General features: G+C 38.1%; 1 pseudogene; it reads right to left on the bottom strand.

The window, feature by feature from the left end:
- Positions 1-5,591: 5,591 nt before the first annotated feature.
- On the bottom strand, positions 5,592-7,190 carry LOC131416531 (olfactory receptor 6C2-like; annotated as a pseudogene).
- Between the last annotated feature and the right edge of the window lie 391 nt (positions 7,191-7,581).

Genomic DNA, 7,581 nt, shown 5'->3' with positions numbered 1-7,581 from the left:
CCTAGATTTAAAGTGGAATAGGATCTCCGAAGAGCATCTGTGTACGGTAAGAACTGGTGAAAACTCTGAGAGCACCATCTATTCCAAAAAATGCTGTGGGAGCATGTAAGCCTCCATGAGAGGGCATTTATGAATGTATTGACTCCACTTAAACTTTCAGTTTCATCTTAGGACTATCAGGATTGCATATTCAACTAAAGCCATTATGTTTTCCTTAAGATTAAGTATGTTTTTATTTGGTAGTTACAGTTTCTTTCTTCATTCAACATTTTATTTCCTTGGTCTGAGTAAAATATCAGACTTATATGTTTAAAAATAAAATGGCAGTAATCAATTTGGATATTTCAGTAAAAGAAAATAGTTATTTCTGATATTATTTTGTCCTAGAAAAGTGAAATATGAAGGGATTAGAGTCATTGGGAATATTTATTACATGTATCAGTAAAGGTACATGTCAATTCCTTTTCACTCTTTTTATCCTCAGTGGCTAGATTAGGACCAGTCACATAACAGGTTCTCCAAAAGTAAGTCTTGAATGAATTCATGAGTACTCATTGGAACAGAATAATTGAGGGACAATCAGAAGTGATCCACCCTACAATACAACTTTCACAAATCAATATTTATTTATACCAAGATATAACTATATTATCCTTCATTAGAATGCTAAATTAACTGCAATGTTGTCATTAGGGAACACTGAGTTAATTAAATGCCAATGTTCCTGGAAATACACCAAATACAAAAAACACTTAAATTCAATTACATCCAAAATTGTAGAGTCCCTGAACTCCAGCCTTAACACTCACTAACAGACAATGAACATTCATAGTCAGCACAACTCACCTGCTTCATAGGGAATGTAGGAAACAAAGGCGCTCATCACAGTGGCTACTGCTTAGTGCCCAGAGCTATTAGCATAAGTGTTAGAGTGATTTACGGGGCAAATAGAAGAAGATGAGGAGGAAGAAGAAAATAACGGAGAGAAAGAATTAGGGATAGAGGTTTTAACTTATTCTCTACCAAGGACTCTGTGTGGATTATCTCAATTAATCCTCAAAATAATCCCATGAACCAGATGTTATTGAGGAAACTGACTAAATGAACCTAGGCAGTCTGATTCCAGAAACTGTAAAAAGCATAGGAAGTATACTTCCTACTAGACATCCGTCCAGAGGAAAGCAATACATTTGGGTTCACGTCCACATAACATTAAAGGTAGTCTTATATTAGGTTCCAATAGAAAAAAAGAAACTTTTTTCTAAATGTCATTTCACATATGAAATCCACTCTTTCATTATTTCCACAAACTTATAAGGAGAGTTGTCATTCTCCTTCTGTTCTGACCTGTTACTGTAGTTCCTCATGGTGTTTGATGAATTGATCCTCGGCCAGTGCATTTGTGGTAGTAACCATCTTTCTCATTCAGGTAAGGCTTTGGTTACTTTGGTTCTAAGCTGCTTCTGGTTGTATTTGGTAGCCTGCACTTTCCACCCTCCACTGCCTCTGCTAGAGGCATCATAAGTGCCCTCCTCAGGCAGAATGTACCTCTGATATCCTTGCTGCTCAGGATATCCCTGCAATCTCAGGCGTCACCACTGGTGTCACCAGACTGCGAGCACTTCTGCTGCTTCCAGGGTTGCCTGGGTGTCGTGTTCCTCCACTGGCTCTCCGTGAGCTCTCCATGGGCTTGGATGCTGCTGCTCTGTGCACCCACTATGCTGCTCCCACGTTGTCTGGGGGCTGGTTCATGGGTATTGCTGTCACAGCCGGGGGCCTGGGGTCTTGTATGTAGCCCCCGCAGCTGATGGAGCTGGTGTCAGGGGTGCCATCACTGGAGGCTGTGTTACTAGTTCTGCTGTGGTTCCTGAAGCCTCTAGTCACAGGTTCCACCTGCCACCACTGGGAGGAAGCAAAGATTAAGCAAGGAGAGGTTGTTGCTGCTCCCTCATGCAGCCTCTAGTGTCTGGAACTAGCCAGTGTGTTTAGAAAACTCAGGTCAGGATGAAATGCCAGAGCTAAGCTGAGAAAATCCAAGTTTTGTATACTAACCTCACTGTTGGAAAGACCTGGCCACAGCTGAGTGGTGGGGATCAGAGGGGTCACACGTGCTAGATTCCCTGGGACACCTAAAGGGAGCAAGTTGCACCTGTTTTTTCTGCTCCTGCCATATCCACTCACAGTTTTGCAAGCCGTGGCACCTGCTGTTTCTGCAATGCTCCCTGGATCACTGCTGCTGGGACAGTGGGAGGGGGCTGCTCCCTTAGTTCCATGGCCTCCCAGGGATCCGGTCCACCTACCTTCAGATGCACAGATGCATGGATCTCTTATGCATCTTGTTGTGCTGTGTAGGGAATCCTCAGTTGGTCAATGGATGTCCAATTGGTTGTAACTTAGAGGGGAGAGACAAAGGGAACAACTCACTCCACCATGATTCTGACCTTACTCTCCTGATGGCTTTTTAAACCCTTTTCCCTCTTAAATCTAGAATTTCTAGGTCTTACTTGGGGAAAACATAACCTTGGAATGAATGTCCATATTTCTTTAAATCAATTTTTAGTTAATTCCAACTTGACATCAATTTTAAGAGAGATTGGTGATATATTGCTAAATTCACTCTCTCCTTCCCTCCCAATTTGTATTGCTAAAATTCTATTATGAAGCATTCTTTTGTGTTTTAAAACATCATGGTTATTTCTATATATTCATAGTGCAATTATTTACTGCTGGATAATACATTGTACACTTTCCATTAAAGTAACCTTCCATTTTTATAATTAAAATTTTTGTTAATAAAATTATTTATTACTGTTGCTGAAGACTATTTTATGCATTAGTGTTTTAAATGATGCTTTAAAAAATATATGTATACTTTTTTAAGGGTTTCCTTGAAGTTACATTGCTATTACACTGGAGAGGCTGTGTCATATGCTGGAATGGGCATACACATTGGAGGCAAATGCTACCGGGTGCAAATAATATTTTTTAGCAATTACCAGCAATACATAGCTTTGCTAGATGTATTAAAACATATTTTGTAAGAAAACACATGCAAAGCAAAAAAATAAAATAAAACCTTTGAAAACATTAAAGAGGGTTGCCTATAGGAGACTGAGGAATGACAACGGCAAATGGAAATAAAAGAGAAAAATAAAAAGGCAAACTAAGTGAGTGGGAATACCTAATGACAACTAAAACAGAGCAAGGAATAGAGAAATGACTATTGACCCTCTACACATGAGAAGGAAATGGGAGTCATTAAAGTTCGATTTTGCCACTCCTCAAAAAATTTACCTAGGAGGGTTGTTTCGAGAATTAGCAAATGTATTTTATGTGGAATAATTTTTTATTCTCAGTGCACGATTATCATTGCTATAATGAATGAATGAAAAATTTCAAAAGTTATTTTAAAATTAAAACAAAAGTTTGCAGAGCACTTCAGTTATGAATCAAATTCCTTTTTAATTACACAAAAATTGCACATACCTTATTTTTCTCTATATGGTTCTGATTCAAAGTTAGAGTTATTACAGACATTTCCTCTGTAAAAGGTTATTCGTTATTGTTTTCTATGGATTTATTTAACTAATGTTTATTAAAAGTTAATAATAAAAGCAACACTAATCACCATTGACTTTTCTGGGATCCCTATGCATACTAAAGACAAAATAGTGTACTAGAACCAAAAAGGGCAGGAAATTATAAAACATAGGGGAATCATAGTGTCTGTGGAAGATGGATAGCAAAAATGGATGTCCCTCTCTCTATCTACGCCCTTTGCAATGTGTCTCTCCAACTCTTTCTATGAATAAGTGATTCTATTTCTCTCTGTTGAAACTCGGCTGGTCTTATGACTTGCTTGGCTAATAGAACGTGGGAGAAGGGAAATTGTGCCTAGGACTCTAGAGGTCTTGCATGCTTCCACTCTCTCCCCTGGAGCCCTATGATCTTACCATGTAAACAAGTGTTAGCTAGAGGGTAAAACACCATCTGGAAGAGAACTCAGTTATCTTATTACAGACTCATTCAACTTCTAAATTTGTGAATGAGGTCCTACTAGACAGCAAGACCGAGACATCCATAATGACAAGCCTATGAACAAATCCAGCCAAGATCAGCTGATCTCTGCTTAAATTAGCAGAAACACCCATTTGACCCATAAAACAGATTAACAGGAGAAAAAGAAACAAATTTAATTTTGTGCATATGAGAACCTCAAAGATGTGAGGCTCCCTAACAGTCAGGCAATAGAGCCTTATATGCCATCTTGAGCCAAGGAGAAGGAGGTAGGAATCTGGGACTTCACAGGGCAGGAAAACAATTCACAGGAAGATGGGAAGATCAAATGTTTGATAAGCAAATGTTTGCCATGCCATGCAGATAAATCTTTCTGATGTAAAAAGTTGTATCTGGTAATAGCTTTCATCCTGGTACAGACCTCCTGCCTAAATTGTTTTAGGCAGTTAAAGGAGAGGTAAAAAGCTCTTCTTGGGTCTGTTGGGCCTTGACCGTCTACAGCTCAAAATAATCCACATGCTAAAATGGCACATTCTGGAGCGGCCTGCCCTGAACCCCATCAAGGTCTATGGTGAGAAATGTGAAAGATGGTAAAGAACAAAATAATCAAATGTAGAAAATCTTTCTTATGAAATATTAGTAAAGGTCATACCTTATGTTCTTTCAATATTGAAAATAATCTTTTAAGAAACAATTATGATTTCATATTGGATTCCTTTTCTTTAACCCAAGGCTTCCATATATTTTGCTGGTTTCATCTTCTTGACGTCTAGAACTTTGCTGAGAGTTGTTAGCTCCTGTTGGCTTAATTTAGCATTATTTAGGACTTGCATCGTATTATGTATTTCAGCACTAGTCTTGCTTTGCCATCGTAAAGATGGTTTTATTGTCTCGGTCGAGTTTATCAGATCACCGCCATCTGGGTGATGAACTCATGTAGAGGCTGTGCTCTTTCACTTTGGAGAGAATCCAGTGAATCTGAACTCTAAATCTTTGGACTTGGAAGTTTCTTTTCCAAGTTAGATGTTGATCTCCATATGTCTCAACTTATATATTTTCCTCTTCAGTGTTAAAATCCATTCTTTTGTGCTCAAACTAACTCATTATTATTTTAAAAAATTATCTTACTCCTGTTCAAGAAGATTAATAATATATATGCTTTTTTTCTGATGCAATTTGAATGTTTGCATTGAAAAAAAGCAATGGATAATATTACTCCACTGTTTTCCTGTTAATTCAATTTTTTTTTTCACATAAGTTTTAATAGTTCTTGCATTACTCAGAACCAGATTTCAGTTTAGGTAAAACAATCCTTTCCTGGAAATCTGATTTCATGTTCTCTCGATATGAGATGTTTCCTTGGAGAAAGTTTATTTTCAAGAAGAGTTGAAATGACTCAACTTGTTTATATCAACAAACATTGAAATGATGAATTTGGGTCCTAGATTCAATAATAACAGCAAGTTAATACGAACAGACTGTGGACAAGGGTACAATAATTAAGAATTTAAGACTATGAGCTTAAGGCCCACTGCTCTTTTCTGATATATTTAACGTTCAGGTTCAACATTCCTTTACTTCTTTGAGATCAGTGATATTCTTTTGATTATGTGAAAGCTTGTTTCACTTGCTTGTTCCTCAAGGTATAAATAAGTGGGTTTAACATGGGGGCAACTGAAGTAGTAAGCATTAACACACATTAATTGTCACTTCATCCTTTGCTGAAAGTTTGATATAGATGAAGATACAACCACTGTAAGTGAAAGAAACCACAGTCATGTAAGAGGAGCAGGTAGAAAAGGCCTTCCTCCTTTGCTGGGCAGAAGGAAACCTTATGATGGTCTTGACAGTATACACATACGACATAACTACACACAGAAGTGTCATGATGGTGGTCAACACAGCAAGGGCAATGGTCATCTGTTCTGTGAACCATGTGTCTGAACAAGAGATCTTCAGCATAGGAGAAGCATCACACAGAATATGATCAATGACATTATAGTCACAGAATTCCAGGGTTAAGCCCAGACAAACTGGTGGGAATATGACTAAAAACCCTGCTATCCAACAGCAGATAACAAGCCATCCATAGACTCTGCTGTTCATGATGGTTGCATAATGCAAGGGTTTGCAGATGGCCACATAGCGATCATAGGACATGATGGTCAGCAAAAAAATTCTGTAGCTCCAAGGAAGATGAAAAAAAATAGTTGAGCAACACATGCATTATATGAAATAGTTTTGTCCTCAGTTGATAAGCTGTGTAAGAATCTGGGGACGCAGACCATAGTTAAGGTTTCTAAAAACGAGAAGTTTTTAAGGAAAAAGTGCACAGCAGTTTTAAGGTGAGAATCTGCTAAAGTGAGTGTAATGATGGTCAGGTTCCCAGTTACACTCAATGTGTAGGTGACAAACAGAAATATATAAACCAGAGCCTGCATTTGAGGATCATCCATCAGTCCCAGAAGTGTGAATGTAGATAATGATGTACGGTTTCTCACCACTCGCTTGTACCTCTTCTCAAACTCCTCACAAACTCAAGTGACATTGAACTGAGAAAACTTCTGTGGAATCACATGGCCATGGCCACTGGGTAAGAACGTCCAATCACTGCAATGAATAGTCGTTTTCTTCTTTGACCTGATAATGACCCCTCAAAACTCTGGTATCCTAAGGTCTTTTGATGTGCATTATACGTTTACTCAAGAGAACGTTTTTCTTAATATTAGTTTAACAGTACTACAGCCCATATTTTTATACCCTCTTACATGTTCACATAACTTTATTTTTCAATTAATCTAAAATCTGTCATTTATTCCCTGAAATGGATTTAGCTATAGAATTAGGATCATCTGTGTGATACAACTTTACTGATATTATAATGTCCTTTTGCTCCCAATAATTCTTCACTACTCACAAGATGCTTGAAGTGTTGGTTCCTACTAAATGCAAATAAATCCCTAATGAGTTTGACAATTTATACCGAGCCTACAAGCCGTGTATGCAGTATCTGAACGTTTGCTTCCAGGGCTATGACCAAAGAGGTCATTTCATTTCATTTCGTTTCATTTTACTTTTGGTATCAGAGAATTGTCATCCTAATAACAGCCGTTGCTTCCCACTTCTAGTATGTAGCTCGAAGTTTCTACATCATTACCGGACTTCTGCTCCATTTTCACTCTGATATAGAACACAGCGTACGAAAAGTACTGTATAAACAAGTGACATGCTACAATATTCGATAAAGGAATTATCGGCTATAAGTGAAAAAAACTTGAAGAATATTGCCTTCATTGTTAATACTTTCAAGGTCATGAAAGACAAAGGAAGACAGGATGAGACGCAGGTTGGAGGAGACTAGGTAGACACGGCAGTTTCATGTCATGTAGTAACCTGAATTGGGTCCTGGAACAGAAAAATTACATGAGTGGGAAACTGGGAAAAATCCAAACAGTGTCTGTATTTAATTTCATTTTAATTTTGTTCAATGAATCTGTCGCTCTTTCAAATCCCTCAAGCCAGGGCGGCGCCCGCTCTCCCATCTGCGCTTTTTGGGGGACTCGG

Source organism: Diceros bicornis, chromosome 17 (genome assembly GCF_020826845.1).
Source record: "Diceros bicornis minor isolate mBicDic1 chromosome 17, mDicBic1.mat.cur, whole genome shotgun sequence".
Lineage (NCBI taxonomy): Eukaryota > Metazoa > Chordata > Mammalia > Perissodactyla > Rhinocerotidae > Diceros > Diceros bicornis.
Note: the sequence above shows the minus strand (reverse complement) of the source record. Positions and strands in the feature narration are given on the sequence as shown.